The following is a 10,782-nucleotide window of genomic DNA, read 5'->3' on the forward strand; positions in this document are numbered from 1 at the left end:
CACCATTTCAGATGACATGGCTTTTCACCTTTGACCTACTGCAATGATGCATTAAATAATATTAAGCAATTCCATAATATGACACCATGGTCTCATAACTAAAAAAATAAAACAAACAAAACACAACTGTAGATTTTCTATATATGGTTGGTATTGACACACTTAAACTATATGGATGGGAAATTAAATCTATGTTCCTAAGTGAGATAGAATCTAATTTTGATGTGTGCGTGCACACGTGTGAACTTGTGTGAACATGCTCACACATACAGAACCATGTGAGTTTCTGGGCTTTTCTCTGTGTGCTCCTTCCCAGGTGTTAGTGTGAGAGATCAGATAGCCTTCCCTGCATGAATTGGGGATTTCTATCCCCTTTCCAGCTTCAAATCAGTTGAATAAGGCTCAAGAATTTGTGACTTCTGAAAACAGTTGGTTGCTTGTGTTCACTCACCTCTGTTTGCCCTTTCCTCTGGAAATTTGCTGACTGAGCCTGGCAGAAAAACACAACACCGTTTTCTGAGAAAGCTCTGACTACTCAAAAGTGCATTCTAGGAAAGACAGAGAAGTATATGGGCAAGAACATACATGCCTATACCAAAGGGCCTTGCGAGACTCTCCCAGATCAACTCCCTGCTTCCTGTTTTTTAAAGATTTAAAAAAAGATGGACACAATATCTTTACTTTATATTCTTTATTTTTATGTGGTGCTGAGGACCCAGCCCAGTGCCTCACATGTGCGAGGCAAGCGCTCCGTTGCTGAGCTATAACCCCAGCCCCGTCCTGTTTCATTTTTGGCAGTTTCCTTCCTTCCTTCTTCCTGTTTTTTGGGGGGTGGGTGTTCCAGGAATTGAACTCAGGAGCACTGGACCACTGAGACGCATCCCCAGCCCTATTTTGTATTTTCTTTAGAGACAAGGTGTCATTGAGTTGCCTAGTGCCTTGCTTTTGCTGAGGCTGGCTTTGAACTTGTGATCCTCTTGCCTCAGCCTCCAGAGCTTCTGGGATTACAGGTGTGTGCCACCACACCTGTCCCTTGCTGCCTTTTATCTTTAGTTTCTTCATCTGTGAAATGGCAATGTGGTGCCCTCTCTTTCTTTCATTACCTAGGATTTGGCAGTGGGCAGAGTTCATAGTAGCCCACCGAAGTGTTCAAACCTGTTTAGATCATGGGCAACACATGAATATTGATAAACTCATTGTGACAACTGACAAGCAAGAGGTAATTACTCTTTTTGCAATTATATAATTGAGAGCATTATTTCATCTTCAAATTGTGCTAAGCACTTCCGTGTTATTGACACATAAAATTCCTAGATGATTACTACATATAATGCATCAACTTTTTAAAAATTTCTAAAAGCATCAATACATAATTTTTAAAGTTAAAGATTAATATTAGAATTCATTGAGAATAGCACTTGATCTCTAACCCGCAACTCCCAAATTGCCATGGCTTTGATCCCAAATACAATGATTTTCAGCTTTTATATGCTTAATCTTTGTTGGCACTAGGCATGACAGTTGTGAGTCATGGGGGTATGCCGATGGAGGGACACTGCAGAATGAGAACAGATGAGAATTCTAGTTCACCTCCAACATTCAGAGAGGCAAGAAAACAGCAATTCCATCCTTACCAGCAGAAACTGAACTTATGCCATTTCTGGACTCATCAAGGAACTGAGGTGACAGGGCAAACCAGTACCTTGGATCCTGAGATATTTCCATGACCAGAGTGCCAGAGTTGAGATCTCCAAACTTGGATCAGATCAGAGGCGTGTGCTCTCAGGAACTGACAGCAATTCATAGCATATGATGTGTGCTTGCACACGGTAAGTGGTAAACAGGAAAAATTGCTTTAGGCTGAATATCCACATATTCAGGGGTGTTAGCTCTAGAGCTGGAATGACTTGGCAAAGGGGTCCTAGTCGCCATCCCCTTAGCGCTCCCCCCACTCCCCACTGGGAGACGGGTGGAGCCATCACTGCCAAATACTCCTGGAGACTCCTCTTCAAGACAAAGGTTAACTCTCTAGGGAAATAACTTTGGCAGAGCCTTATCCTAGGTACTCTGCCCACCTCAGTCACCCCTATACCTCTGGTCCAACTAAGGGAAAAATAGTGCAGTCTACAGGAAATGATTGGGAATACTGCAGTCAGAGGAGGGACAGAGGACAGGAGGTGAAGGAAATGCCACTAGAGAAACACCTGTGAAGGTCATATCCCAGAGCCACAGCCCCAACAATGCCAGAGATTCAGTCACACAGCTGTAAAATTCCCTCCCTCCCCCACAGCCTACCTCCACATCAATATGGTGACAAGGAAATTGCATTGAACATTGCCTGAAGTGTTGCAAAACAAAAATTCGGAGCAGGAGTACTTTAGGCTGACCAAACTCAAGAGGGGCAGAAAAAGGCAGGAATTTGGAAGCCTCTGGTGCTTACAGCTTTAGCAACCATCAAAGGCAGCCCATCTCCCTGCAAGATTAACGGAACTATTCCCAGTGGATCACCATTTCATTCAGGTCCTACTACCCAGTAGCAGAGGTCTCCTCCTGCCCACACACAAACAAAACAAAACAAGAACAACAAACATGATGGAAAGCAGAGGAGGCCTGTCAGAAACCAGGTAAAAATAGAGAATGAGGAGTCAAAACACACCTTAGAACCAGTCTAACCTGGCACACAGGTACCAAAACGGTGAAAAGGGGAGTTGAAAATAAGCATGACTATGCTGCTCAGGGTCCTAATGAGAAAAAAAGACAACTTGCAGGAGCAGCTGTGTGATGCAAGGATAAAGGTGGAAATTCCGAGAAAGAATTCACAGGAAGTACGAGAAATTAAACAGCGGCATACAGCTCATGAATGGTGTCTGTCAGGAGTTCATCAGGAGACGCAGCCCAATCAAGGAAAATATCGGTGAGATTAAGGGGTAGGTCACAGGCCCACAGAAACTTCCAAAACTGAAGTGCAAAGAGAAAAAGATGAGGGGACGTGAAACCATGCATCCTACCATGTGAAAACTCCTGGAGGCATTTACCTAACACACTTGAAGCCTGGTGTCTGTCCCCAGCACAGAAAATGAAAACAAGTCCTACCAAATGTTTGACATATTCATCTGAATAGCAGGAAGACAAAGAAGACAGATAACAGAGAAGAAGAAGTATTAGAAGCAAAAAGCTGAGAAATGTCATTCGGAAACCTCATGAAGACATATGTGAATGCGAGTGCACACACACACACACACACACACACAAGCACACACACACAGCCTAGGCGTATGATGTTCAAACAGCAGACAACTTCAGACAGGAGGAAAATCTTGAAAGAACATTCCATAGCTTAAAATCCCCTAACTTATTGAGGTATGTGGAATAGAATTATAGAAGCCACATAAAGAAACAGAGTAGGCTCAAATATATAGTGTTCATTCAGGGCAAAAACATTCCCTACCTAAAATTCTACATCTGGAAAATTATCATGGAAAAGTGAATAAGAAATAAGATACATTCTCTGAGAAGTAAAAACTGAGCTAATTAATTTACAGGAATGCCTCCCTGGCAGAATCCTACAAACATAGACAAGGAAGAAAACAAATTAGAAACTTGCATTAACATGAAGAAAGGATGGCAGTCAGTAAAGGAACAAATAGATGCCAACGGCTTAGTTCATATTGCTCATCCTAGCACGGTCTAAAAGAGAAATGATCGATGCAATATTGACACGGTATGGAGTGATTCTAGCATGGACGCTGTGAAGTGAACATCAGGAGCAATGGAGGGCTGGGGAGTGTTACTGGAGGGTGGAGTGTTACTGGAGGGTGGAGCACTGCACATAGGATGTGGAGTGTTCCTGGAGGGTGGAGTCGGGGCCATAGTTGTATTGGAAAGTCTATGGAAACCTTAAGAAACAAGTTTGAAAACTGCAACAGCAGTGTGCTAAGGGAGAAGACGGTGGAATCCAATGTGAGGCTCAGGTAAAGCAAGAAGGGTGAGACAAAGAGGGGCAACAAGAAGCAAAGAAGCAATGCAGGGAACACACAAGATAATTGCCAATAAGTACAATTGATATGAACCCACTTGAATCAACAATCACTTTGTGTTTATTTTGAGGATTTTAAAACGTTTTTTATTTGAATTTGTTCTTTGTACTTACGCAGGAGAGCAAAATCTATTGTGATGTATTTATACAAACAAGGAACATATCTTATTCCAATTAGGATTTCAGGCTGGAGGATGCACACGATACAATCACTTTAAACAGAGATGGTCTAATAACCGCCATTAAAGACAGAGATGTTCAGAGTGGATTGCAAAAGCCACCTATAATTGGTGCTTGGGGCAGTCACATTCGACAGAATGATTCAGATGGCTTAGAAGTTAAGGGGTGAAGAAAGGTTTACACCACTTAGGCTAATTCAAAGACAGACACAGTGTCAATTTCAGACAAAGCAGACAGTGAAGCAAGGAAAATGGCCATGGGCATTACCTAGTGATTTAAGAGATCAATCCTCCAAGAGGATATGACCATCCTAAAATGTGTATGCCCCTAGCAGCACAGTGTCAAGTATGGGAGGCAAAATCTGAAAGTCATCCAAGGAGAAATCCAACAGGGAAGTGAGAGATTTCAACACGCCTCTATCAATAATCAGCAAATCAAGCAGACAGCTGACTAGACAAGATACACAAATCCGAACAGCAGTGTTAGCCAACTGGATCTCTTTGTACAGAATACTCCACACAACACCTGTGGGATCGAAATCCTCTCAAGCTCACGAGGAGCATTCACAAAGGTAGAGCATATTCCTGGGCCAAAACCTCACTTTAACCGATATAAAGGAATAGGAACCATAACGAATATGCTTTTAATCTGAAAGCTTAAGACAGCATTAAGAAGATTTGGTGGACGAGGCTGGACTGCAGAATGTTCCAAATAAACCTAGCCATATTACAAACGCATGACAAAAAGAGAAGAAAAACAAGTCACTGAGGGTTGTGAGTAAAACAGGGCTCACCTAAGTAACTTCAGAGGAGAAATTAGTCTGCAAGGCGGCAAATGGCAATAAAAGCTATTTTGCAGGCATGGTGGTCCATGTGGACCCATAATCCCAGCGATTTAGGAGGCTGTGACAGTAGGATCACAAGTTTGAGGGCAGCCTCAGTAACTTGGTGAGGTCCAAAGCAACACAGTGAGAACCTAGCTCCAAAGGAAGAGGGCTAGGGATCTGGCTCAGTGATAAAGCACCCCAGTGTCAAAATAGTCATCATTATCATAATAAAACTGTTGCACTCCAATGAACTAACCTACTGCCCATGGGAATACAGGTTAACCAATCCGTCTACTTGCACATGTACACTGGAATGAAATGACTACCGAAATGGATGGTGGATGGGGGGAGGCAGAATTCTTATTGCTAGAAGGAGGTACCCATAACAAAGTGGCAGAAGCAAGATTTCTGCAAGTTGTCATGGAATAGAACTGGGGAGATGGGCTTGGATTTCCATTAAGCTTACTATACATGCTGAAGATAATATCTAATATGATATTCATAGCAATGTGTGTACACATGGGTTAGTAGGCACACAGAGATTTGCTTCTTTCAGCTGCAACAGCCTAGAAAAACACTACACCCAAGTTAGAACAAGCCTGGCTGATGCTCACTTTTGAGTTTCTAACACCACTTTCTAATGACTAGTGATAAAGAAATGGAGAAATGTCTGAGTCAAGAAACTTGGACAAGTGTAGGACCACAGCACATGGGAGGCACAGGGTTCAATCCTCAGCACTGGGTAAACATAAACAATAAAATAATGGCATTCTATCCATCTACAACTACACAAATATTTTAAAATAAAAAAGAACAAGAGGAGAAGGGGGAGGAGAACGAGGAGTAGCCTGAAACACATGTAAATGTGTGACGCACAAGATAAGCCAAAGAGCAAGGAATGACACAAAAAGTTACCACAATCTCAGGAAGACATCCACATAACCACGGAGGCATCGAAAGGGCTACCGTTGCTCATGACTTGAAAATGTTAGCCAAAGGAGAAATAGTCAACGATTGGGTTATAACCTTTGAAAGTACCAAATAAACAGTCATCAGAATAGAAACCATGAGATAATAGAATGATTTAATAAACAAGAAGCATAAATGGAGGAGCAGGGTTAGATTTTCCACACAGCACAATTCCAAAGGATGTGTGTACCAGGTCCACACGGGTTACCTGTGACCTGTTCTCAAAGATTTCCTCTCCAAGAGCACAGTGTGGAAAGGTTAAAGGATAACCTCACTTTGGAAGCATCTGGCAAACTCTACTTCAGCCAGGTGACCAAAGTCGAGTTCAACACTGAAAACGTATGTGGATAGTATGCACCCTTGTAGGATCAGACAGCAATGGCTTTTTGCTGTTGCCGTGTTTCTCCCACAACTCACATCAGTTCATTCATGAGCCAAACTTCAAAATATCCTCATGGAGGATATGCTTCAAAGGGCCTTCGGAGTCACCCTCAGTACTCTCAAGCATAGCAAAGTGAGCAACAACTGGGCAATGGTCACAGACAAGAGGGGCTGAAAGCAACAGGAAAGCTAAATATATTGTGGTGGCCTGGCTGTGTTCTTGCAACAGAAAAAGGCTCAAATGTGAGAACCGAGAGAGCAGGAATAATGCTTGCACTCTGGTTTCTTCTGCCTCTGGGTAACCACCACCAGGGGAGAGTTGGAGTCCCCAGAGTCACCACAAGAAGAAATCACACAAGAATGCCACTGCAAAATCTCTGAACACTATCTCTCTAAGGAGCCTGAACCTAAACATGGAGGCCTGGATCTGCATGCTAGTAGTAAAGAAGGCTTCTGGCTTCAAAATTAAAAGATTCAATGAGGCTCCAAATACAATGACTCCTGATGCAATAGCTGAAACATCTTGGCGAGAAGACGAAATGACCCCTCAGATCAAGAATTAAGGACATTGCCACTCTAATGAGAAAACACTATTCACTGGTGCCAGCATAGAGCTGATTCAGATGTGGCACTGGCCTGACAAACATTTTAAAGAACCTGTCATTAAAAATACTTCCTAAGCCAATTACAAAGAGTCTAGAGGGGTGTGGCGGGAATATAAGGAACTCAGTAATAAACAGAATTTTTTTTGACAGAAATTAAGGAACAGAGGAAATGCAGTCATGGAAATTTGGAAATATCGCTGGATTGGCCCAATAGTGGGATAGAGATAAGCAAGATCCTATTTGTACACTTGTGGTGTGATCGGTAGAGTTCCTCTATCTTAACCGTAAAGATATAGACTGAATGAACAAGTGAGCAGACCCTCAAGAATTTAGAATGGCAGCTGAATTTTAACATCCCTTGATCAAACTTCCAGAGAAGGAGATGTAGCTGAAAGAGCATTGTAAGAAACACAGGCTGCTTAGGACACTGCCTTCTGGCAGCCTGCTGCTTGCCATCTCTGCCCAACCTGGGCCCAGGGCAGTTGCTGGTAGGCGGGTATGTTCCTCACCTAAGACAGAAAAGGAGGTTTCAGAGCCTGATGTCCCTGGGGTCAGTGGCATCAGAGCCCTGAGAGGTGCTTTTACATTTGGGCAGCCATTTGTCACAGGAGGCTACTGAGCAACTGCCATGTGGCTGGTTAGAACTGAGATCTTAAAATACAGTGAGACTTTTATAGGGTTCCTACCAAAAAATGTATACTTAATTAGTTATTTCCTGTTGGCCACATATGAAATTGACAATAAATTTCCTCATAAAGTTCTACCACTGATTTTGAAAAAGACAGACACACAAGAAATTTGCAGCTGGAAATGTCCAAAATTTGAGGAAGAACATACAAAACAAAATAAATGAACTGCACACTGACATGTGTAGATGAATCCATGGTGAGATATATCAAAGTTCATCTATTGAAACTCCTACTAACATTGAAAGGGACAAGAAAACAAATGACACATTGATGAGGGGCAGTGACACTGAGTTGAAGCACTGCAGATTTCTCATGGAGCTCTGGGGTCTATTAGGAAGTGACAAAACCATTTTCAGCTGTTGGAAAAACAGTACTGTCAAAGGAGAATTTCACATGCCTGAAAGGGAAGCAAAGACAGCAAGCCGAAAGCAAAGAGATGTGCAGAAAGAGAGACTGAGTTGTGTGCTGAAATAGGAAAGGAAATCATGAAAGGAGACAGCTAAGAGAAATGAATGAAGAGCAGTAGAATAAGCATCCCAAGGGACAGACCTTAGGGAGCCTTTTCCTTATGAATTGTGAATGACCAACACCCACATGACACAACCAATCTATAACTGAGACTATTTTGTTCACCAGTGAGGGAGGCCCACATCCCCAATGGACCCCTGATTTCCACAGTTCAACTGACTGTGGATTGAGGACTCAGCCAAGTCAAGGCCAGAACAAACTCTGACAAAATATTCAACAGACACAAAACAAAAAAAACAAAGACAAACCCCATAAAGTGTTCAAGTAAACCAGAGAAAAGCAGGAGAGGGGTAGAAAGAGTGATGAGATACAGAGGAAAGCAAAGAAACCAAGGGAGGTACTTAGACACTGGCATTGGAGCAAATATCAGGTGACTGAGCTAAACCCATCACTTAAAATTAAGGCTGATATGGGCCAAGTCTGTCAAAACCGAATTTCACATCATTTTGCATGAGGTTCATTTGCACTTCAACAGTATAGGTCAATGCATCCAAAGAGAGTTCATGTTGAGAGCCACAGCCAAAGGGGCCCTAGCAAACTTCCAGCTGACAGCACCAGCTGCCGGCTGATGATTGGCTCACAGTGGCCCCAGCAACATCTAGCTGATTGGCTCCTCTGCGGTGATGTTCATTGGGCTGTTTCCCTGCCCTTCAGACTACGGAACTGCTCATTGGGGGACTTCTTTGGCTCCGCCCACGCAACCCATCCAATTGGCCTCAAGAGCAGGAGGATTGGGGGAGGTGAGATTAATCTCCCCCTCTCTGTTTAAACAACAAGCATGTGGCTTAGGGACCGTGCCTGCCTTAGGTTGTCCAATACTACATATGGTCCTTACCCGTCTTCGGATGAGCTGACCTCAGGGGGTCAGCCTCCTGTCTTAGGTTGGTACCATTGTAATTGGATCTTACCCGTCATTGACTACCGGTCCGGTACAGCCACACCTGTGGAGAGGTACCAGCGGGGGGGGGTGAGGTTCTTTGCCTCACCTCTGTTGGCCCCCAAATAGCTGAACGATCATGACAAGCAGAATGGAGGAAGATATACCAAGCCAATGTGGTTTGTGTGGGGAGAGGCTTGTGGAAGCCGGTGGTGGCAGTTGGGCTCTGAGGGTTTTTCCTGAGGAGCTGTTTTGTTTGGCGTTTGTAGTTTTAAAAATAAAGTTTGTTTCTTTTGAAAAAGAAAAAAAAAAAACACCTCCCCCAATCCTCCTGCTCTTGAGGCCGATTGGATGGGTCGCGTGGGCGGAGCCAAAGAAGTCCCCCAATGAGCAGTTCCGTAGTCTGAAGGGCAGGGAAACAGCCCAATGAACATCACCGCAGAGGAGCCAATCAGCTAGATGTTGCTGGGGCCGCTGTGAGCCAATCATCAGCTGGCAGTCTGAAGGGCAGGGAAACAGCCCAATGAACATCACCGCAGAGGAGCCAATCAGCTAGATGTTGCTGGGGCCACTGTGAGCCAATCATCAGCCGGCAGCTGGTGCTGGCAGCTGGAAGTTTGCTAGGGCCCCTTTGGCTGTGGCTCTCAACATCTCCCCCTCTCTGTTTAAACAACAAGCATGTGGCTTAGGGACCGTGCCTGCCTTAGGTTGTCCAATACTACATATGGTCTTTACCCGTCTTCGGATGAGCTGACCTCAGGGCGTCAGCCTCCTGTCTTAGGTTGGTACCATTGTAATTGGATCTTACCCATCATTGACTACCAGTCCGGTACAGCCACACCTGTGGAGAGGTACCAGCGGGGGGGTGAGGTTCTTTGCCTCACCTCTGTTGGTCCCCAAATAGCTGAACGATCATGACAAGCAGAAGGGAGGAAGATATACCAAGCCAATCGACAGCTCTTGTTGGAAAAATTGTACCACCGATGACATCATCAGCAAAAATATTCCAACACTACCACAAGTCGCTGCACCAACAGATAGTTCACAATGCATACAAGTGAGTTTACAATGCATACAAGTGACACATAGTTTAGGCAAGTTCTGTAAGCGGTTCAGTGATGGCTATTGCAGAAACTGTAGATTAGTTTTATCTTTGTCTTCACCGGCACAGGGATGAAGATAGGAATTCTGGCAATAATGGCTAAAGAAAACATTGTGTAACATTCCAGAAGGTACTAAAAGAAAACAATTTTCTTAACAATTTACATTGTGTTCACTGGCACTGGGATGAAGATAGGAATTTTGGCAATAATGGTTAATATTAATAATTGTGTAACATTCCAGAAGGCACTAAAAGAAAACAATTTTCTTAACAATTTACATTATCTTGAAAAGAATTATTAAATATAATGAAAAGGATAGGTGAAAGTAAACAAACAGATCTGATAACCTCCTTTTTTGTTAATAATTCTTAACAGTTATTTACCCAATTTAAATTAAACCATTTAAATCACGTGAATAATAAAAAATTTTTTGGATCCTTTTTTTTTTATGAGCGCTCATCATATATGATATATGGACATACGTACATTCAAACATATAACACAAAACACAAGTGTGCACACATAATATAATACATACAACACATAACATAATAGTAAAGGCCTTATAACTTTTTACAGGTGAAATCT

The sequence above is a fragment of the Urocitellus parryii genome, chromosome X, assembly GCF_045843805.1.
Source record: "Urocitellus parryii isolate mUroPar1 chromosome X, mUroPar1.hap1, whole genome shotgun sequence".
NCBI lineage: Eukaryota > Metazoa > Chordata > Mammalia > Rodentia > Sciuridae > Urocitellus > Urocitellus parryii.